At 40.7% G+C, this 24,625-nt stretch overlaps 1 long non-coding RNA gene across 1 annotated transcript in view; it reads right to left on the reverse strand.

Moving 5' to 3' along the window:
* LOC110135386 (uncharacterized) overlaps window positions 1-24,625 on the reverse strand; it is a 77,368-nt gene that overhangs the window by 14,770 nt on the left and 37,973 nt on the right. The gene's annotated exons all lie outside the window — the stretch shown is intronic.

Here is a 24,625-nt window from a genome sequence, read left to right on the forward strand (position 1 = left end):
AAAATTAAAAAATGTAACAAGTACCAGGGTGGGTAAGCACAGGGGTTTAAGGAGATTACAAGTGTGGCACCCCACCCAGTGATAGTAGATGTAGTTTGAGACTTGAAGGATGATTAGAATTAGCCAGGCAAAGAGGGACAGAGGCAAGAAATAGAGAAAAAAGCATGTTTAAAGGTTAACAATAGAAAAACATGCCTTGCTCAGAAAATTTTAAGATCTTTGGTATGGCTGGAGGAAGAAGGAAAAGGAATAAACATAAACATATAAATGCTCAAATATTTTAATCACATTACTTTAATGTCCTTAATAAAGTAATATCAATAAATAAGAATCAATGGCTATGAAAGGGTGAAGTCATTTTTCTTAAGCAAATAGTAATTGCTAATTGCAGCCTGAAGGGCTTTTGAAGATTCACTTGGAAATAACCTTCACCTCATTAAACTCTATTAACAGCATTTTTTTTTAAGCTTCTAACCCTGCCCAAGAATCATTGACCTCAACTTCAGGGTCAAGAGATTTGCTTCAGGCACTTATTTCAGACCCAAGATTTTATGGGAACTAAGTACTTTCTCTTAATCCAAGCGCTCATCTCTGCTGAAGGAAATTGCTCTGTTCTCTAAAGGACACTAACACTCCACTTCTCAAATACATGTCAGCTATGTTGATGAACAACTACAGCATATGTCATTCTGCTGCCTGAGTCAGTGACTCAGAGAAGCTGCCCTTCCAGCAGTGTGTGTGTGTGTTTGGAGAGGCTGAGGGGATTAAAATAGAAGATCCCAATTGAAGCACTTTAAATTGCTAAAATTGCTGCAGTACTCCATTGGAACCAAAAGGTGATGAATTCTTCAACTGAACTGTTGAAAAAGTTATCCAGAAAACTGAAAAGGAAAAGGAAGTAAGTAAAGTTTCATTTTCAAAGGTTAACTTAAAAAAAAAAAAAAAAAAAAAGCAAGTCTCATCTCACTGGGGAACCTTTGTTATTCCAGCATGGCTTTAAGTTCACTTAGGGATATTTTAGTTTTATTTATGTTTTGGCAAAATTTATGAGCTGCATATCATTTCCTGAAAACAAGAAAAAAAGAAATACTGTCACTGCCAACACTGAAATAAGTTTCATTTTATCAAGCAAAATTATTCAGGCTCACAATTTTTAAAAAGAAAAAAATTTATCCCGGATGCTACAGAGGACTTTTCTTCTTCTTCTGGAACTCTGAGAAGAATAAAGCCATGGTGTCTACTTGTGGGAGCAATTCTGCATCAGAAGACTCTGACCTGGATGTCTTCACTGACCAACTATGAATGAGGACTTGCCGCTGCCATCACAACAAAGCCTTAATTAAGAACCTTTCTGAACATGAGGCCATGTAGACCGACTAGCTATGGAGCAGATCTTCTGATAAATTTGAGAGCATTTCAAGAGCCCACAGAGCAAAAAAAAAATCAGGGCTATCTTAGAAAATCTAAGCCATGTCAGCACTGTTCCTACCCTCAATTGACTTACCATATTAACCCTGTTGACATGGATGAAGGCCAAACCAAAGAAATAGGAACATGTGGTAAATATTGTTAAGAATACATATTCTCAACTAATTATATTTTTTCACTGTCAGCAGTTATCAAATCCTTTGAGGGCTGAAAACGCTATAATGGAAGGGGACATCAAAAAGCCCCACTAGCCAGCTTCTCAAGCTACTCATCTTTGACACTTTATATAATAAAAGTAAAAACAACACCCTCTCTTAACCAGAACTGAAGCTAGGGAGGGGTGTGTGTGTGTGTGTGTGTGTGTGTGTGTGTGTGTGTCTGTGTGTTGGGACAGGTCAGAGCTTGAATATAACACTAAAGAGATTCTACCCATGTCTTTATTAAATATCTTAAGCCAATATTATTGCATTTGTGACTGCCCTCTTCAAAAGGTAACTCTGAGTGAGACAGACCACCCCTTAGAATATCAACAGCCCTTGATGCTTCCCTAAGGACAGCCTGAGACTAGCAGGGTTTTTCTCTCCTGCCTTGAATCCATGTTCACCCAACGTTGGCCCTTTGGTTAATGGAGCATTCAATATGAAAATAAATAAACCCCCTCCAAATCACTGCCAGTGTTATGGCGACTGGTCTTCCCCATACTCCTACATTGTATGTCTCTTTCCCACCCATCCTCTGGGATGGACAGGCAGAAGAGCAGCAAATTTCAAAATAACTTTTTCCTCCTTTCCTCCCCAACCCCTACTCCTTCCTTGAGTCTTTGTCCTCTGCCCTAAAAGTGTTTTGTTTCTTTTCCCTCTTGTCATCTGGCAGCCAAGAATATTGACTGCGGCTTAAAGAAATAACATCATATTATGGAAACAACTTTTTATTAAGACAGCTGACTACATATGTTAGTGCGTGCACTCATTCTTTAGATTGCTATGCCATTTTAGGACAGAGAGAGGATTTGGATGCAGTCTTCATGCTATTTTTTAAAATTTCATGTGCTGTGGAAAAAAAAGCAAAGCTTGCCATTTTTCATTTTTGCAAGATTATGAGGATTAAGGAGTATTTTTTTCCATCCCAAGATTTAACACGACTTTGAAAATTGCCCGTTAACTCCCAATGAGATCTTGATATTGTAAAGCCTGAAGAATCTTTAAAAAGCAAAAGCAAAATATAGCTAATTAACAAGGAAACAAAGATTCTTTTCAAAGAATGACATGGTACATTTCCGGAGTCTGGCCCAGAAAAGATGAGAAAGGTGATCCTCACACATTGGGAAGTTCAAGCCTTTAGGCACCATTGTCTTTCTGCAAGTGTGCACTTTCCAGTTCACATAAGAGACCCTGGCATGTTTATAGGCTGGCTGTTCCTTTTTCGCCCTTCCCTCTCCTGTCTCTTTTATAAGCCTTTCTCTTCTCTTCTATAGGAACTAAGCTGCAGGGTGGTAGAAGGAAATGATTTCATTAGGGAGGAGAAGGAAAAAGATAGAGCTTTAGTCCCAAACCTTGGAAGTCAAATGTGCTGTGTAAGAAAAACAGCTGCCTGCCAAGCCCCCAGCTGCGTCTCAGTAAGTGGCAGAGCCTTGTTGCTAAAGCAGATGCCGAAGGGAGGGTGCAGTGCAGGGTGGGGACAGGGAAGAGACAGAACCAAGACTTGCACCTTGGCTCCACGTTCACAATCCTCTCGATCCTACCATCCTTTCCCTCTCTATTTGAGCAGGAGCAGTGCTCTCCAGACATCTAGAGTGCTATGCTGGCCGTCATAACTTCTCACAAACTGCAGGGAAAGTGAAAGATTACTAATCTTCTCTACCTTGGATTGCACAAAATGTCTATTTCTTAGATTGTTGCATAATGTTCTCACTCTGAAAACTAATCTAGAAATAGTTTCGAAAAGTAAGATGCTTTTAAAAACTTGGATTTAAGATTCCATCCCAAACCAGAAAAGAACAGTTAATCCTTAGGGGGGGAAATATTGCAAGGCATGTACTTACTCTCACTGACTCTTGCTCATCCTGTCGTGCTTTATCTCCAGCACGCTTCAGAGAGGAGGAGATGCAGAATGTATTAAAGTGGTCTGGGTTTTCAGTTCATGATCACACCCAAAATGGATGCTGGTGGGTTTCCTACATGCAGTGGGGGAAGGTGGCTCCTCAATCCCGCCTCTGGGGGGCTCAGATTTGGGAACAGCTGTGAACTTCTTTAAATACCTATTTTATTAGTGTCTCTATTAATACTTTTGGATGGAAATCTTGGAAATTTCACATTTATTTCTGTCCTCATAATGAGAGGATATTCAAATTATTTAATTGTTTGATGACTGGGGGTCTTTTTTTTTTTTAATTAAAATCCACCATCCGACCCACCTCTTTCCCTTTGTCATCTCACTTCCTTTCTAACTCTTTCTCAAGGGGAAGGCCTTATCAAACTGATCCAGCAAATTGTAAGACATTGGCTGGGTGACAATTCACTAGGAAGTAGGGTCAATCTTCATCAGTAGACCCCAGCTCACTTGCATTTCTTATGGTCCTTCTAGAGAACAGATGTAACTGTTCAACATCCTTGGTCCACGAAACTATTAAGAGGGTGCCTTAAAATCTCCTGGCTGGGTACTACAAATACTACCCTATTAGATTTTAATCACTAAGTCTTCATGATAATCCATGAGGTATGTACTAATATTATTTCCATTTTACAGATGGGAAGAGTGAGTCTCAAAGACTGTCAGTAAGTACAAATAGAGAGATAGCATCTAAAAGGAGGCAGTCTCTTCAGCCCTTGCTCTTGACCTCTGAACTATGGAGCATTTCACCTTAAACTCTACTGCTGGACATGCCACATGAGTCCTGATATCCTGCCAAGGGTGGTCATGCCCAGTGCTCCCAGAGTGGGGAGTGAGCAGGGTGGGGAGCGTCCTTCTACAGGCCATGGACAGCTATAATCTAAGCAGAGGCAGGAAGAAAGCCATGATCACCCACTCATTCCTATATGGGTTCTTGTTTTTTAAACTTCATGAAAACCATCCTTCAGTCCTGCCATAACCATTCTTTCTAAGGACAAGGCATATATCTGTAGACCACAGTTTTATCTCCCAGTCTCCCATCAGTGGGTGATTGGACTCTTTTGTGTTTTTCTTGTCATGAGCAGCACTGCTGTGAACATTCTCGAGATCATGCCCTGTTGCACATGTGTGGGTTTCTCCTAGGAATTCTGGGAGATGTGGAATAGCTGGGTCACAGGTATGAGAATGGACTTTACATTTACTTTACAGTTTCTTGGCAAGTGTAATTCCTAGTTTAGGTTCAAATGGGGACCTCATTCCACAGGAAAGTAGTTCCTCCAAAGATGTGAGTCAGGAGCCCTGCAGACTCTAGACTGTGGAAAATAGCATAGTGACGAGCCTTAGGCCACAGATAGCTAAGGACTTTACTTAACGGCAGTGTAGAAGGGCTCTGAGCTAACATTAGAACCATGTTAGGAAGATCTGTGTTTTTATGATGTCTTTTTATGATCTAGTTAAGAGTTTAGCAAACTATGCGTAATTACTTTCATACTGTGGGGGCTCAGTCATTCTCAATAAATTCTTTTACTGGTTTGTTGCAAATATTCAAATTAAGGAGCTTCTCCAAATATTGTTATTGCCACTCCCTGACCTGGGGGAGTGATGTAAGTGCACTAACAAATATAGCAAGATTCTAGTATCTGCAGGGAGCAATCAGATAAGTCAGATACTGTTTGTAGATGTTGCCTCAATGGCTTATGTGGGTATGCTACATTAGACCACCATTGTAGAGATGCTTCTCCATGCCAGTTATACAGAACTGTTTTCATTTTCAAGAAAGAATCCAAATTCTGTGTTCTTTAATCTCTGATTTTAATTTTTTTCAAGTTTTCTCTCTTCTCCTTCCTGCCAAATTATTAGACATCATTTCACTTTCTTTTATAATTGTGCTTGCTTTTCCCCTTATGAAATAGTTTTATCATCCACTGTGGGCTTAGAAACCACTAGCCAAACCTGCTATCATTGTGGGTAATATAAGAGTAAATGAGGTCCGAGAGAGTCTGGAGAGGCTTTCTTCCAAGTAAAATGAATCTCACGGACTTAACTTCTAAGGGTTAAAGACCTTTTTGGCTCACTTGCTTGTTCTCAGTTGTGTTTTCAGTGGGAGAAGAAACTAAATGCCAAAATTCAAACTATTTAAGATAATTGAGCAAAGGATTCAGATCACAATTCAGATTCTATTTCAATCCTGAAGATTGATTTCTATGTGATTAAGTAAGAAACTTAATCATCCTACCCTCTCTCAGTTTATGGAACTGGAAAATGAAAATGGCCACCTCTCCTAAGGTAGAGAAAGGCTTAATTATCATCATGTACCTATTTCTTCAGCTGGATAGCCTTGCCACAGCATAAGCATTATCCTAGTGAATTAAGATTACTTAGAGCATGTTGATCCCTGGTTAGAAACCTCTAGGAAAGTCCCAAGTTTCTAAGCCTTTCATTAGGCAAAGAGCCAAGTAGCTGAGCTTTCCTAACAGATATTCCAACTGGTACAGAAACATCATACCAGGCCTGAAGGCAACTATTTTACATAGTTGAAGAGAAAAAATCCAGAATATTGGATATCTAGAAATCAAAGTTTGTCTTAAACCATGATAATAAAGTAGTGTTGTACGCAAGTGGATCAAGTGAAAGAAAAAATCAAGGAAAATAGTACATTTATTCTTCTAATTATCTTTTACTAAAATTTGCCAAAGCAGATAACAGCAAGCTCAGTGTGGTATATTGCAAACATGATCACAAACTTGTCACTTTTGGCCAGTAGGACATTAGCAAAGTGGACACAAGCAGAAGCGGAACTGACTCTTGCACACTGGAACATGCCTCCTTATTGTTCTGATAACCTGCCTCTACCATGTAAAGAAGCCTAGACTAGCCTGCTAGAAAACACAAGACCTTTTAAAGGAGAAGCAAGTTCCCCAGCTGACAGCCACCCAACCCCCTCAAAGTAGAGCAACCCATAGCCGACTTCAGACACATGAGTCTGAAATTCAAAAACAAATGCAAAGAACCATCCAGATAAGCCTAGCCTAAATTGCTAAGCCCAAAATCATACACTGAGTAAATAGTGATTATTTTAAGCACTAAGTTTTGAGGTGGCTTGTTACTCCATAATAAACCGTTGTTACATTGAATGTCTATTTCTCCTTCTTTCTTGCTGTCAGACTTCAAATCAGTCAAGTGATTTAGAGGATGGTGACCTGATCCCCTCCTCTAAGAATGAGTCTTGATTGATCTAGACCATTGATCTACTATCTTGCCATTTACGGTTTATTGTCTATGCCATTGATATCTATGAGTTGCAAATGATCTATTGCCATTGACTGGTGAATAATGAAATCTGAGGGGGGCAATCTGTTAGGAGGCTGGATCTTTCTCTGCTTCTAAATACTATCATGTATGGCTATGGGACCTGGAATTGCTACAGCCCAAGGATAATCAAGATACAGAGAAAAGAAAAACCAAGAGACTCGCCATAAAGCAGCGCTGGAGCTCTCACATCCTGTGACTGTGGCCACAGCCCCTGCGTCTGGGCCTCTAGTGATGGGAGAACCTGAATTTCTCTATCGTCTGTGCCAGTTTGAGTAGGGGCTTTCAGTTTCTCGCCCTCCTTGAATACTCACTCCCTGTACAGCAGGACATGCCGCTAACAGCTAGAAATGTCACTCGAAATAAACATTTTATAGCTACTGCATAAAAATGTTTATCTTTTAAAAATAGAAACACATTAACAAACAAAATATTTATTTTTCATGTTTCCACACACTTTGATTTTATTACATTCTGGAAATATTCTTTGATGTAAAAAGAAACAAAATTATGCTGGTGTAGCAGTGAATACAGTTTTGGGTACATAATTTCAGAGCTACATATAGGCTTGGGTAGTTATAACCAAAGTCAGTTCTGAGACCTAAAGAAAAATGTATTTATTCATCTGTTATGAAATAAACTGATAAATTTGGCCTTTATAAAGTGCTAACTATAATAATCTTGGAGCATAGTTTTTCTACTTGTGGATGGAAGTAACTTTCAATAGAAATTAGTAAATACCATGTAAAAGACAGCCCTTTATAAACCCAAGCAAGACCAAATGAGAGACAGAGTAAGATGTCTGCTGCTGCTGCTAAGTCGCTTCAGTCGTGTCCGACTCTGTGCGACCCCATAGACGGCAGCCCACCAGGCTCCTCTGTCCCTGGGATTCTCCAGGCAAGAATACTGGAGTGGGTTGCCATTTCCTTCTCCAATGCATGAAAGTGAAAAGTGAAAGTGAAGTTGATCAGTCGTGTCTGACTCTTTGCAACCCCATGGACTGTAACCTACCAGGCTCCTCTGTCTGTGGGATTTTCCAGGAGTTGCCATTTCCTTCTGGAGTAGGTTGCCATTTCTTTCTCCATAAAATGTCTGCTGACCACTTAAAAGAATTTTGAGCTAAGGAACACTAAGTATGAAATTGTTTTTATCCATTTTTAAAAGCCTGTGCATCTGTGATTACGTACACATTGATACAGAACTTAAGTGCAACAAACTGCCAAATGTTTATTTCTGGAGTCAAAAATAATGTTAAGCAAGAGTCCACATCCACTCTGCATATAGCTTACTCCTGAATGAATTCAGTGACATGACACATCAGACGTCTTTTTTAGAGGATGATTTTTTTCCTCTGCATGCATTTGCCAAAATGCATCCCTTTACTTTCAGAGATTCTTCAATAGGTTTCTCTTGAAGTGCTCCTTGGTCTCATTAGTGGAGAAATGCATGGGACCCAATACAAGGCTCTGAGAAGTATTGCTGGTTTGTTGTTGTTGTTGTTATTGTTAACTTTGTCTATCCTGTTATCTGTAAGATGAGACTTTGTGAAATGCCGCTTTAATATAATCTATTGACTTGGCAATATTGATAGGCAATGAGGTTCAAAAAGGACACAGTAGGAAAAATTGTGTAGATATGTTAAGGCTGGATGATTGGGAAAACAGTGATTATTTTATTACAAAAGGAAGATGAAGAAGGTTTCAGGTGTAGGGAAATGATGAGTTCCACTCTGAGCATACTGAGTTTGATGTGAAGACCCCTTTTGGGCTATAAGTGTACATTAGCTGGAAATTTAGGACTAGAGCTTACTAAACAAGGTTTCCCTGGTAGCTCAGATGGTAAAAAATCTGCCTACAATGCAGTAAACCTTGGTTCAATTCCCTGGGTTGAGAAGACACCCATGGAGAAGGGAATGGCAACCCACTCAAGTATTCTCGTCTTGAAAATTCCATGGACAGACCATGGGGTTGCAAGTGTTGGAAATGACTGAGCGACTAATACACACAAAGCTTACTAGAATGATCCTTACCAGAGATTAAGGTTTCATAGTCACATACAGAAGTAACAACAAAAGCCAGGGCAATAGATTAAATTTGGGGAGGAGCTTATGAAAAGAGAAGAAAGCATGCCAAAGGCAAAACATCTCACTGTATTTAGGGAGCCTGATCAGAGAGTCCATATCATTTCTGTCCTTTATTGTGCCCATCTTTGCAAGAAATGTTCCCTTGGTATCTCTAATTTTCTTGAAAAGATCTCTAGTCTTTCCCATTCTTTTGTTTTCCTCTATTTCTTTGCACTGATCACTGAGGAAGGCTTTCTTATCTCTCCTTGCTATTCTTTGGAACTCTGCATTCAAAGGAGTATATCTTTCCTTTTCTCCTTTGCCCTTAGCTTCTCTTCTTTTCTCAGCTATTTGTTAAGACCTCCTCAGGCAATCATTTTGCCTTTTTGCACTTCTTTTTCTTGGGGATTGTCTTGATCACTGCCTTCTGTACAATGTCACGAACCTCCATCTATAGTTCTTCAGGCACTCTATCAGATCTGATCCCTGGAATCTATTTGTCACTTCCACTGTATAATCCTAAGGGATTTGATTTAGGTCATACCTGAATGGTCTAGTGGTTTTCCCTACTTTCTTCAATTTAAGTCTGAATTTGGAAATAATGAGTTCATTATCTGAGCCATAGTCAGCTCCCAGTCTTATTTCTGCTGACTGTATAGAGCTTCTCCATCTATGGCTGCAAAGAATAAAATCAATCTGATTTCAGTATTGACCATTTGGTGATGTCCATGTGTGGAGTCTTCTCTTGTGTTGTTGGAGGAGGGTGTTGGCTATAACCAGTGTGTTCTCTTGGCAAAACTCTGTTAGCCTTTGCCCTGCTTCATTCCATACTCCAAGGCCAAATTTGCCTGTTACTCCAGGTATTCCTTGACTTCCTACTTTTGCATTCTAGTCAAGAATGGGAATAACAGACCACCTGCCCCGCCTCCGGAGAAATCTGTATGCAGATCAAGATGCAACAGTTAGAACTGGACATGGAACAACAGACTGGTACCAAATTGGGAAAGGAGTACATCAAGGCTATATACTGTCACCCTGCTTATTTAATTTATATGCAGAGTACATCACGCAAATACTGGGCTGGATGAAGCACAAACTGGAATCAAGTTTGCCAGGAGAAATATCAGTAACCTCAGATACACAGATGATACCACCCTTATGGCAGAAAGCAAAGAAGATCTAAAGAGCCTCTTGATGAAAGTGAAAGAGGAGAGTGAAAAGTTTGGCTTAAAACTCAACATTTAGAAAACTAAGATCATGACATCCAGCCCCATCACTTCATGGCAAATAGATGGGGAAACAATGGAAACAGAAAGAGACTTTATTTTCTTGCACTCCAAAATCACTGCAGATGGTGACTGCAGCCATGAAATTAAAACATGCTTGCTCCTTGGAAGAAAAACTATGACCAACCTAGACATATTAAAAAGCAGAGACATTACTTCACCAACAAAGGGCAGTCTAGTCAAAGCTATTGTTTTTCCAGTAGTCATGTATGGATGTGAGAGTTGGACCATAAAGAATTGGCGTTTTTGAACTGTGGTGTTGGAGAAGACTCTTTAGAGTCCCTTGGACTGCAATGAGATCCAACCAGTTCATCCTAAAGGACATCAGCCCTGAATATTCATTGGCAGGACTGATGCTGAAGCTGAAACTCCAAAACTTTGGCCACCTGATGTGAAGAGCCAACTCATTAGAAAAGACCATGATGGTGGGAAAGATTGAAGGCAGGAGAAGGAGACAACAGAGGATGAGATGGTTGGATGGCATCACCAACTCAATGGACATGAGTTTGAGCAAACTCTGGGAGCTGGTAATGAACAGGGAGGCCTGGTGTGCTGCAGTTCATCGGTCACAAAGAGTTGGATATGACTGAACTGAGTTGGATATAACTGAACTGAACTGATGGTAAGAACCTAAGCTTTATGGAAAAGGCTAAGAATTGAAGGAGTGCAGAGGAACAATGAATGGCCAATGAGCACTGTTTTAATATGTCACTGATGAAAGGAATGAGAAAGATAGGTTGGTAATTTAAGCAAGAGAATAGAGGGAAAACTCACATTTTTAAAATATAGGATGGCCTAAGCTTTTCTGTAGGCAAAGGAAGTGATTCCAGATGCAAGCTAAAAGTTGATAAAGTAACATTTCAAAGAAGTGGGGGACTGAGGTCAGGAGCCTGGTTGCTATTGATGTAAGACAAATTGATAAAGCCTTTTTAGAGAGCAATGTGATAATATCTATCAAAATTGTGAGTACCCTTTGATCTAGCAATTTCACTAATACAATTCTGTCCCACAGATAAACTATAGCAGGTGTGCAAGGATATTCACCATAATATGAATTGTAATAGCAAGAAATGGAGAACCTAAATGTCTTTCAATAAAGAAACATCTAAATAAATCATGGTAGACCTCTTCTACAGGATAACACACAAGCATTAGAAACAATTGTTTATCTCACACACACACACACACACACACACACACACACATATGGAATGAAGTTGAAAAGGAATGAAGTTCAGTACCTTGCCACTGTACTGTGGAGTGGACTGCATAGCTCTCCTGGAGCAAGAACCAGGTCTGTTTTCTTGGCTTGTATACCCATACCCTAGCATAGACCTTGACCCAGAGCAGGTGCTCAATAAATACTTGCTAAATGGAATGTTGATTTTAGAAACATGTTGCAGAATAACATGTAAAATGCAAAAATATACATGCTTAAAATATATATGTGTAGGTTGGCATGTGCGTAGGAAAAAGTTCTGGAAGACTATTCAGCAAATTAGTTATCTTTGGGAAGTAGGGTTGGATGGGAAGTAGAGCAAGAGAAATAAGTACATATACTTACTTTACTGTGACTTTTATCTGAGTATTTAAAATTTTTATTTATTTATTAATATTCATTTGTCTATGCTGTGTCTTAGTTTAGGCATGCAGGATCTTCATTCTTTGTTGCAGTATGTGGGATCTTTAGTTTCAGCATGCAAGCTCTTAGTTGCAGCATGTGGGATCTAGTTCCTCAATCAAGGATTGAACCTGGGACCCCTGCTTTGGGAATGCGGAGTCTTAGCCACTGGATCACCAGGAAAGTCCCTACACTATTATTTTAATCACTTCTGTATTTTCAAATTCTTAAATTCAAACATGGATTTCTTTCATAATTTCACTATGTCAATAAAAGACACAAAAATCACTGGGAAAAGGAAAGAAGAGTGCAATAGAGTGAACTAACCTTGAACAGGGTCAACCTCCCTCCCTGAAAGAAGGTAGTAGGCAAAGCCAGTGTTACAGAAAGGAGGAGAAACTGAGGAGCCCAATCATTTTTATCAATAAAGTAGGAGCCAGTGTCACCCCTAAGAGTGAGGGTGGTGGTAACTGGTATCTGAGAAAGATCGTGAAGGTTCAGAACATGGACTCTGTTTTAGAGCTGGGGAGGCATTGGAGATGATTCAATCTAACCACCCGTTTTCACAAAGACTTGTCAAAGAACACATGTTTTTGTGAGCAACAATGCCAGTTCGGTACAACAGCCTCTAGAGATATGAAAAAAAATAATTCAAAACTGATGAATACATGGATTGCCAGGCATTTGTGAGAACTCTGAAAAAGTTAAGAGGAAGGAGTTGTAATGTAGAATCTATGTTCTACATGGCATTCTGTGTCAAGGCCAGACACAGAAGCTGGAGCAGAGGCAAGAAGTAGTGAAGAACGGGCAAGCTGGTAAGGGGAGATGGTGATGAGTCCTGGCAGATTAACAAAAAAAACAATGTTTCAAACAATAAATACATAAAGAAATGGAATGAGGAGCTGGAACTTGTGAGCTAATGAGAAAAATTCTAAGCTCAGGAAAACAGTGTCAAAATTGGAGACACTTGGAACAGTGACTGACACATTGGAGTTTAGATCCACGGCTCAAATGAGGGATAGGTCACTGGGTTGTTCCACTTTCATCTGAAGAATCATGTCTATGCTAGCATCATGTGGATAGGCAAGTGGACGGAGGTGCTGCTTCAATTGTAAAGGCAATATTCACTTGCCTAATAAAATATGAAAGCATGCCAGTGAATGAAAAGTCTGTTGGTGAATGCTGAGCTACCATTTTGAACAAGTTTAACAAGCAGTTCAGCTCTTCATGAAGACGGTGACTGATTAAGGCTAAATGTAATAGCAGTTGTGTCTGACTGCGACTTAACAGAGGGGTGACTTAAGGACAAGAGAAACATTCTTAAATTCTTTTCCTTTTTTGGTCAGCAGTGGCCTTATTTCTTGTCTGATCTACAGGTCTGAATCTGGCAGAGTTTAAAATGGTAACTCGTCTTTCTCTTCCCTTTACTACATTCGATTTATTCCATGAATTGTCCACAGGCTTTCCTGAGGCACCTATCTTCAGGCAGAAAGGACCAGATCCTAGGTTTCATTATTCTATCGGGGATGGTCACGTAACAGTGCTCTCAATCTTGCTTTCCAAACCATCCATTCGCTCCTGGCCAAGGCCAGAATTGTCATGGTGTCTGGGGATGGGTCCTTTTCTAGAAAATGAGAGCTATAAAGCTGAGTGGAACCCCAGGCTCATCCTGTCTCACTTTTTATTTTACAGAGGGAAAAAGTGAAGGCCAGGGAGCTTGAGACGAGCTCAAGGCTGTGACTGAGACGAGCAGTCCTGGGGTGGAAACATCAGGTCTCCAGCACCCAGGCCAGGGCCTCTTCTCCCCACTGTGCTCTTCCCTAGGCCCTTTAGGGATCTGCTTGTCAGCACTCATCATAACACCAGGTTAAAAACCATACTAGACCTTTCCCAGAGGCAATTCCACTGAATTAAGCACAGATATGTCACAGGCTCATCTTCAGTAGCTGGCTGTAAAGTGAAAGTGTTAGTCACCCAGTCATGTCTGACTCTTTGCCACCCCATGGACTGTAGCCTGCCAGGATCCTCTGTCCATGGGACTTTGAAGACAAGAGTACTGGAGTGCGTAGCCATTCCCTTCTTTAGGGGATCTTCCCGACCCAGGGATAGAACCTGGATCTCCCTGTATTGTAGGCAGATTCTTTACCATCTGAGCCACCATGGAAGCTCCCAGATAGCTGGAAGAACTGCTTGTTTCAAGGTCTTTAGTATACAATCATTTTCACCCAGATTTCTTCCCTGAGAATACAAGCCTGGGCCATGATAAACCTAGTCCTTAAATTGTGCTCAGATAGCCCAGTTCACAAAGAAAGAGAATAAGACTTCATTTTTGTTCAGCTGTTTAATGATGAAATATGTCTCCTTCCATACATACATTCCTTCTCTCCAAGACCATGGGAAGAGATCGCGCCAGGCAGAGAACCTGAAAAGCAGCCTTTGCATCCTGGGCTGCTACTGCCTGATGTTTTCCTTTCTCTCAGTTTCAAGTTGGACAATGGTGCTGACTCCACAGAGTTGTCAGGAAAGTTACTTGGGATAGTGTAAGTGTCAGCATTCTGCTTACTCAAAATGAAGAGAAATGAAGTCCTATGTAAAATGTCATAATTCTAAAACATTTTAGTAATTATAGAGTCTGAATTTGAGTGCCTGAGAATACTAGACAGGAAACCGTCCCTTAAATTATGGTCTGTGTGCTGTGTTGTGCTAAGTTGCTTCAGTTGTGTCCAGCTCTTTGTGACCCTATAGACTGTAGCCTGCCAGGCTCCTCTGCCCATCGGATTCTCTAGGCAAGAGTACTGGAGTGGGTTGCTTAGTCCCCTAGAAAAGCCTGTTTACTTCTAGGAACTTATTCATATGGATTTTTACTATATCTGAGTCAACAAATGAAAATTCAAATAGAGAACTGAGTCCGTTAAAGGCATGATTCATAATAAAATCATTTTGGACTGAAAGAGCCAAGTAATTAAGAGTGAAGTATGTTGGAGCAATGAACTATCTGGATGGTGCCAAGGAGTAAGATGGGACCTACAACGAAGAGCTAGATGTTATCTTAGGTTGATAGTGTGACCACAGCCATGTGATGGACTGAGTAGCAGGCTCCACAAAAAGTGTTAACAAATATTAGATACCATATTGATAACAAAGCATCTATAATTAAGCTATAGCTTCTGGATATTAAAATGACTAAAAGTGAAAAATAGTTACTGAATTGCTATTGATAATAGAGAATTCTATTAACTTTATCATCATCAACCTATCTCTCTGTTTTCTAGTTTTCTCCAGAACACATGATTCATATAACCATAGTAACAATACTAAGTTAGTAGTAATAATAGCAGCTAGAATTTATTGAGTGCTCACTATTGTCAGGCATCATTCTGCGCAATTTATACACATTATCTTATGTTTACCCTCACAAAAACTCCATGAAATAGGTACACTCCTCATTTTACAGATGTGGTAGCGGAGGCTTTGAGAATGAAATAACTTCCCAAGATCACACAGCTGGCAAGTAGGAAAATTGAAGAAAATAGACAATTTGAATCTACAGGCTGGGTTTTTAACAAATACATCTAAATTCTCTTCTAATAAATGTCTCCAAACTGACAAAATTATGGAAAACCAATATATACCTTGTTTGCGTTTCTGTTGACTCCTTCTAGACGAATAACACAGCTGCTCTGCTAGTGATCTATTTCTCACTAATACACTCATTACAGTCTCTTTCGAAAATCACATTTCTTAAATTCCTACTTTTTAAAGTCAGAATCCTTTTCTTTGTATCAGAAGCCTTAGGAGCTGATTTAATAGGAAAGATTATCTTTTTATTAAAGGAAATATGTACTTGTGTGTATGTGTGTCTGCTCACTCAGTCTTGCCTGACTCTTTGCAATCCCATGGACTATAGCCTGTCAGGCTCCTCTGTCCATGGAATTTTCCAGGCAAGAATGCGGGAGTGCACTGCCATTTCTTACTCCAGGGGGGTCTTCCTGACCCAGGGATAGAACCTGAGTCTCTTGTGTCTCCTGCATTGGCAGAAGAATTCTTTAACACTGCACCACCTGGGAAATCCCAATATGTACTAAACTCAGGTAAATATAATTAAAGACAGTGTGGGACTTTTGAGAAAACAAATAAAGACCAAAAAAAGAAGATGAAGAAAAGAAAGAAAGAACGAGAGAGAGGAAGGGAGAAAACTATTAGTGGTTATTTGGAAGTAGTTGAAATAGTCAAAGTAAACCAGGGGTCAGTAATTAATCAACTACTTAAGTATGAAGTATATGATGGATAGAAGCTATCTTAAGGAATTACTGTCAAGCAACACCTTCCGCTGGCAGAGAAGAACGTGTTGTTGCCTGGCAGGCTCATGATGGTGTGTGTTGGCAACTATCAAATATTGTTTTCTTTCCCAGCCTATCCATCCCCTTCAAGGGTGAAGTGTGGGTGGAAGGGTGTGGGGGGCTGACTTGAAATTCACCTCAGTTTCAAGGAAATATTGGTTTTGCAAATTGAGATGGCTGTGATGCAACTGGATTGACCCAGGGATGGGGAGTTACGTTTGGGAGACACAGTGAGAGTTCATAAACATTATTCTATGTGTCACCGGAAGCCTAGACTGTTATTGCAACAATCTCCCAACTCGTCCCCCAGGCTCCAGTCTCTCCACTTCAGTGCTCTCTCCACATGGTTAACTCGCCTGTGAGCCTCTCCCTCTCCTAGTAGTAAACTACCTCTCAGGTCCATACCTTTCCATTCCATGCTATCTCCCATTATCCACCCAAATGAACTTCTCACAATGACTCAGCCAGTCTGCTTTTGCCCTTGCCCTTGCATGAACATGCATGTGTTCACTTTTCTATTCCTATGTCTATACTGTTCCATTTCCCTGACATTTCCTTCTCCATGTCCTTCCCCCACCAGTCTTCCCATGCCCAATTCCTACATCTTTGTGGAGACCAGCACAAATCTATAATGCCTTCTCTTAACTGAGCTCAAAGGGCTCCCTTCCTGCTTAAAACAATGGATGTGCGCCCACCTTGACCACCTACTGTTACCTATATGCTACAAATCTCCCTTACTAGACTATAAGGTTGTTCCTAGTATTATCCACAGTATGACCCACAATGGCTTGTAGATCCCAAGTAAAAACACAGTTTGTGCATGATGTATTATGAATTCATAATGTTTTCAAAAGAAAGGAAAGTCGCTCAGTTGTGTCCGACTCTTTGCGACCCCTGGACTGGAGCCTACCAGGCTCCTCCATGCATGGAATTTTCCAAGCAAGAGTACTGGAGTGGGTTGCCATTTCCTTCTCCAGAGGATCTTCCCAACCCAGGGATAGAACCCAGGTCTCCAGCATTGTGAGCAGACCCTTTACCATCTGAGCCACCAGGGAAGCCATTTAAAACAGGAAGGAATACAGTGTAAGAATCTTATATAAGAGGCATTTAAAAAAAAAAAAAAAAAACTTGTCCAAAACTGAACTTTTCATCATCTCTGTTACCAACTTAAACCTTCAATTTTTCTTTCCATGTTAGTAATGGAAAATCAATCATTTAAGTCTGCTCAGGCTTAAAGTATGGACCTCAGCCTTGAGTCCTTTCTTACTCTCATTTCTCATATCCAGCAAATTTCATTAGTTCTACATTCAAATAAATCCAGAATCTGATGACTCTTTACATCTAATGCTAATACTGTGGACCAAGCCACCATCATCTCTTACCTGTACTATTGCAAAAGCCTCTGAATAGTCTCCCTACTCCTTCCCTCATCTCTTTCATCAAATCACATTACTTGTGTGCAGAACCCCCAGATACTTCCCATCTCACTCAAGGCAGAAGCCAGAGTCTTTACAATGATCTCAAAGGTCCTGCATAATCTACCCCACATGCCCTTCCGACTTTATCTCCAACTTACTCTTTACCTCAATCATTTTATTTTAGCCTCTTCCTCAACAAGGGCCACACTTTCCTTACTCTGCAGCCTTCATTCTCTACCCCACAGCATTTTATTCTTATCCATGGCACTTACTACTTGACATAATGTATTCCATACATATATGTATTTCTCTTGCTTGTTTATTTCTTTCTCCTAACCTTGCCTCAGTAAGAATATAAACTTCACGATGGCAGAAATTTTTATCTGATTCTCATTCACTCTATTCCAGAGCCTATAAAAGTGCCATTTTTGAAGTAGACACTCAAAATATTTGTTGGATAAATAGGTGATGAATAAATCTTATTTAGAGTGTTAAATTTTCAAAGGCTGTAGGTCACCCAATGGATATAGTGGACAGTGACTTGAGAATCTTTCTTCTAAATGTCAGAATCTGCACATTTGAACTTTTAGAACCAGATCAGTTTCTCATTTGTTAGAGGAGCAATAACTACTTCAATTCAGACTATAAAACACTGTGGAAATAAAAGGCATTGTTACGGTTATGTGCTCCCTATTTGAAATTTGTTTTCCGAAGTCTGTTGATTTCCCAAGGTGAGCATGTCCAGCGTGTGTTTTCTGGAGAATAATGCAAGGGACGCAGAGCAAGGCTATAGAACATGTGAGTTAGCATCTCACAGCCTAGCCTGCAGCTGCTCACACAAGGCAGGTTAGAACACATTCTAGCCCTCTGCCTTGCTCATACACCATCTACAGCAGGTCTTCTCTCAAAGAGTCTTCTCTTTCCTTTGTGGTGCTGGGGGTGGGGTATGTGCAAGGACACATAAAGCCTTTTTCTCAGATCTTCTCTTTTGAATGCTGCCCAATTCTCCTTAATTGTATAATTTCATTGTCAAGTCTTGGGTGCTCCTGCTTTCTATTGATCTCATCCCTGAGTTAATGGATGCTGATGCCTCCCTACTCAGTTGATTACATCACCACAGAGCATCCGTCACTTCCCTTTAGCCTGATGAAGTAATTATTCCAGCAGACCTAAAGGAAGGCCACAGCAGAGGCGATCGATAGTCCTCATTAAAACCATTCTCTCTCATCTGTTGGCTTCCCCCCTTTCTCCATCAGGCTTGGATCAGGACATCCTCATTGCTGTTATCATTCGCAAATACTCTCTGAGCCCCTTCTTCATGGGTACAGTCCCTGCCCTTGAGGCTGATGAAGCCACTGTGAGAAGAAAGGACTTCCCAGCCTCCTACTGGTCTCTCAGCACGGCACTTACCCACACTAGCCAATCTTCCTAAAATGCCAATCTGAACACTGTGAGCTATTCACAGTAACACTGGAGTTAAGTGATAGGACATGGAGGAAAAATATATACAGTTTGATTCATTTCTATAAGAAAAAAGTAGATGGAATCTTTAAAATGAACGTATATTAAAATATATTTTACACACAGAAAAATATATATAATGGAATACATAAAATATAAGGATGGTGGAATGCATTAATATAAATGCAACAGAAGCCTGAAGACATATGCATTTTCAGTGTTGTCAGTCATTGCCCCAGAGTGGTATGATTCCTGGTTGCCCCTCACTTTCTTCTTGCTGGATATCTGTAATTTCCTATTCTACTGCAATTATACTATATTTCACTATACTTAATATATTTGGTTTTTGAAGCTGAAACTCCAATACTTCCGCCACTGATGCAAAGAGCTGACTCATTTGAAAAGACCCTGATGCTGGGAAAGATTGAGAGCAGGAGGAGAAGGGGACGACAGAAGATGAGATGGTTGGATGGCATCACCGACTCAATGGATATGGGTATGGGTAGACTCTGGCAGTTGGTGATGGACAGGGAGGCCTGGCGTGCTGCGGTTCATGGAGTTGCAAAGAGTCGGATACGACTGAGCGACTGAACTGAACTGAATATATTTGGTACTTTAAAAATTCTTTAAATGCCAACATGAGCAAGTCATTTCCGGGCTTAAATTTCTTAACTTGAGAAAATGATCACAATTTTATGATGGGATTGGTCAGAGAAGCAAGTATGAGCTCTCCCCTACTATGAGATTTCCAGCTGACCATCAAGAGGCAGGAAGTTAAGGTTCAAGAGGGGCTCTTCGGCTCACTCTCCTCTCCAGTCACGCATCTCCTCTGCGAATGATTCCGGTGGGAGTTCAGGCCACCTGAGGAAAACAACAGCAAGAGTGCTGGGAGAGGATGGAGCTTTTACAAGTGGTTCTTCCCCGTAGATAAAACGCCACGCTGTACCCTTCAGAACTGGTTAAGAGGGTGGGTCTCCGTGTTCTCACCACAATTAAATTAAAAAAAACAAAAAACTTTTTTTTCTTTTCCAAGTTGTTCTTCCTCCCATAAGTTTTCTCAAGCTATTGAGCGGGACGTCGGTGTAACTGAGAACAGCTCCCCAGTCCTCAGATCGGCATTTGGGAAGGATCCTTCTATTGCACCAAGAAGCGAGTAGGAGGCTGGGAAGCCCTTTCTTCTTATAGGGCTCCCTCTCACGTCCCTGAAGGCCATGCACAGCTACGCATTGTGAAGATGGGAACTCAAAGAGCCTTTGGATATCCCATGGTCTTCTCATCCTCCTGCGGCATTGGGGCTCTGATGCGTTTGTCCTCTACATATATAGTTCTCCCCTTGGACCACCATTCTTCCCCTCCTCTCCACAGTTAAGATGCACTGTTGCCCCCTTCTGCAGCCTTTGCCCACCCTCCTTAGCCACATCCCAGTAAAGGGCTTGTTCTATTTAGATACTCCGATGTTGTTGTTTAGTCACTCAGTTGTGTCCAATTCTTTTGCGACCCCATGGACTGCAGCCCTCCAGGCTCCTCTGTCCATGGGATTCCCCAAGCAAAAATACTGGAGTGGGTTGTCATTTCATTCTCTGGGATATCTTCCCAACCCAGGGATCGAACCCGTGTCTCCTATTTGGCAAGTGGATTCTTTACTACTGAGCCACTAGGGAAGCCCATATAGATACTTAATTATCAGGATATCTGGACTTCTGCTTTCCATTTTTTGGTAATCACTTTTTATTCCTTACAAGAGTCATTGTGTGGTCTATCCCACCAGACTCTGACTTCCTTGGGAGACAGGATCATGTTTTTATTATTTTACCCTGAGCATCTCACATGCCACATAGTAGTGTTCGATAAATGCTGATTAAATAAATAAGCAAATTAATGAATACAGTAAATAGATAATGGATGGAACGGATGCAAGTGGCACATGCTAAGGCCAGATGGGGCTGTGACAACTGTCAGAGTCAGGAGACTAAGCAGAGAGAGCATATATTACCCACATCCTGATCAAAAGCCTAAACAAGCTGATGCGTAAAGAACCACTCTAGAAGTACCATCTTCTCCCAGATCTCTTGCTGTTTCTTCTCCTCAGGTGGCCTAAATTCCCACCAGAGTTGCTCACAGAAGAGACTCATGACCAGAGAGGAGACAAGTGTGAACAGGAAAGGAGACGTGCCCCCCCCCCCTTTACCTTCCTGCCACCTGACTCTCCATTAGAGAGCACACAGCAGGGACAGTTCATACTTGCTTCTCTAACCGATCTCATCACAAAACTGTCACTAGTACACAGTCCCCACAACAACCCTCTGTCTCACTATGGCCAAGATTAGCACTTAAAAATCCAAAATAGCATCTGACGTGACTTTCTATTTGCAGAAGGGCACATGGGATGCATTAACAACACCCTCGCTAGACCCTTGGACGCTATGGTCAGGCCCAACCACCAAGTGCTGAAGGCAGTAAGCAGCCCTGATATTTATCTGTTGATAACAGTAGCAGGGAACTCAGAAGAGAATTCCAGACCCTCTGTTGATAAAGCCTCCAAACCACCAGATCTGCTGCTGCCAGAATTAAAAATAGCTTGGTCTGGTTGGGAAAGGATTGGTCTAGGAATCAGAAGGCATGGGACCCTCATCCTGCACTACCAGCCTAATGTCCTTGCCATTTAACACCATCTAGTGAAAGTGTTAGTCACTCAGTTGGGTCTGACTCTTTTCAACCCCATGGACTGTAGCCTGCCAGGCTCCTCTGTCCATGGAATTCTCCAAGCAAGAATACTGGACTGGGTAGCCATTCCCTTCTCCAGGGGATCTTCCCAACCCAGGGATTGAACCAAGGTCTCCTGCATTGCAGGCAGATTCTTCACCATCTCAGCCACCAGGGAAGCCCCATTTAACCTCTTAGCCTATCACAATGTTGTGCTCTCCTCTGTGCATTGGGAACGACAGAGCAGCTCCCCTTCCACTGCGGGGTAGGTGGGAGTCCCAGAAGGAGAGTGGACATAAAGGTACTTGCTGAATGCCTGGAGAGGGAGAGAGGGAGAGAGGGAAAGTTGTGATAAGAGAGCAGTCACACTGGAGGCACTTCCCAGTTGTAGTGTTAGCAGAAATAAAATTCTGCCTCATTCAGGCCTTTGATGATCTTGAGGTGGGCCTTTGGTGATGATTACCTTTGTTCTAGTGCCTTCCAATTTGCCATAAAATAGCTAGCCAGTCTCCCTCCTCACCCGCCTGCCCTGTCACTCTAAGATCCATGACTGCCTCATTCATGGTTATACAGGGAAGTCCCAAGCAGCAACCAGAAATGTGAACAGCTATTTTCAGCAAATGGAAGGTTACTCAAGTCATAGGATAAATAAACATAGTTATTTTTTCTCTTTAAAAATAAAGACTCTATTCTTTTTTAAGACTTTAAAATAAAGTGTAGTTAAATAGTAAATACTGAGCACTGACTATATGCCAGTCTGTGTTAATGCTTTAGTCACATTATTTCATTTATTACTCAATGAACGTGGCATCATGATCCCATTTTACAGATGAGGAAATGGACATTCAGAGACATCAAGCTCTGTCAAGCTCCCAGAATCACTGTAAACAAACCTAGGATTTGAAGCCTATTTTCTTTCATACAAAACTCATGTTCCTGTGTATTACTTGCTTTGTCTCAAAAATACTAGTAGTATCTGTAGAAAGAAGAGGAGGAGGAAGAGTTAGAAGCACACATTTAATAAAAAATTAAAAGCTCATATGTCTTGAATAAGTGTATTTCCACCCCCACTGCTCAGGCCTCTCAGAGAATCTGAACACTACCTGGCAAGCAGGAAAAAGAGACTCTGAATAAAATAAAAAGTGTGCAGTTAATTGACATTAAACGAAGGACAGGACACAATCCTTCAGGAAACAAATGTGAACAGCTTCTGTGTACTGATGAGGCCTATGTCTGAAGTCAGAATATTATATGTACATAAATAATAGTAACAATAATAATGATTATTATTATTGAAAGTTTTTTTAAAAGTGAGAGTGGGACAGGATATTTGAGCATCAAGTTTTTCTTCTTTAGAGTCTGGTCATCTTGTCTCCCAAGACAAGATGGTTCTTTCTTAAAGAACCAACCAAACCAAATATATATTCTTAAGTTCTTTTACTTAATTTAGCAAGTTAACCAGCTTATGTGGAAGAAGACGATAATAAATTAGCTTAATGATTCATTACAACACTATTTTTACATCTTAAAATGAAAACATTACAGATACTTTGGGATATATGAAAGCTTTTTGCTTCTTCCAGCTTTGGTACTTTTGCGCTATACTATTTTGTTGTTGAAAAATCTATGAACTTAGCATCAGATTTGCCTGTTCCAGTAGTACTTTCAGCACATACCTATTACCAAATGTATATAACAATACTTACCTCACTATAGTGAAGATGGAAATAAACTAGATAAGGCAAACTTTTTGACACCTAGAAGGTACTCCAAAAAAATGGGCATGTCATCTTTTCTGTCTCTGAATTTGTGGCCTTTATTTTGCAAGTTTCAGTATGGTATAAATGTGAAAGGTAGTTTTAGAATCAGTGATTACTGAGTCCAGCTTTCTACCAGCTTTGTGATGGGCAAATGTCCTAGTCTTTCATAACCTCCTTTTTTAATTCTATAAAAAAGAAATAATAGTCCTATTTTGCAAAAATGCTGTGAGGCTTACAAATAATACATGCAAAGTATCTGGCATATGATAGGTACAAAATAAATGGCTGCTTTGTATATTCTTAGATAAAATGATTTTTGTCCTATAAATAGAGCTAACAGGTTTTATTAAAATGTTTTATTGCACAACTGTGAGTGATTTCAAACACCTCAGAACTTACTTAAGTGTCATTGTATGAGTGTCTTGTATAATCCTTTTTAAGACATGTTTGGGTCTCATAGGAATGTTTAAAGCTCCTTATAAAGCCCATGAATGCAAAGGTATCTCAGCTCTAGTGGCCACTGACCCATCTACATGGGTACCCCAACATAATTGTAGCTCAACTTTACCCCAAAGTCTTGGAAAGGTTACATGACAGACAGATGTAGTAGGCATGAGATTACAGGCCAAGAGGAAGAGGTCGGGCTCTAGGCAGTATATTTGACAGGCTCATACACAGCAAGCCTTGTTTCGGGCCCCTTACAAAGCACCGCTTTAGGAGGAAAACAAGATGTTCTTTGTAAATAAAAGTTCATGCATTTGAGTAATGAAGTCATTTTCCAGCGCTGGAGTGAAAGATATTCTTTTCCCAAGCCCTCTGGGTGAGGACTGTTGGGAGGAAGAGGGTGGCCAGCCAGTCTCCAGGGAAGGTATGAGCACAAAGACCGCAGCAGCCTATCTCTAGAAAAGGAGAAAGCTGCCCAAGGAAGTGGGTGCCCTCTCCCCTGCCATCTGGGAGCATCCACCTCTGGCTCCAGCCCGAATCCCTTTCCCACCCACTTTCCTGCAAACCAGCGGGGCCACATAAAAGATCTGCATAAATATAGATAAGACATCCGGCACCTTAGCTAAATAAATAAGAGAAGTGAGGAAGCAATTACAAAAGCTGAATATTCATCTGGGGCACTTG

This window comes from Odocoileus virginianus, chromosome 19 (assembly GCF_023699985.2).
Source record: "Odocoileus virginianus isolate 20LAN1187 ecotype Illinois chromosome 19, Ovbor_1.2, whole genome shotgun sequence".
Classification (NCBI taxonomy): Eukaryota; Metazoa; Chordata; class Mammalia; order Artiodactyla; family Cervidae; genus Odocoileus; species Odocoileus virginianus.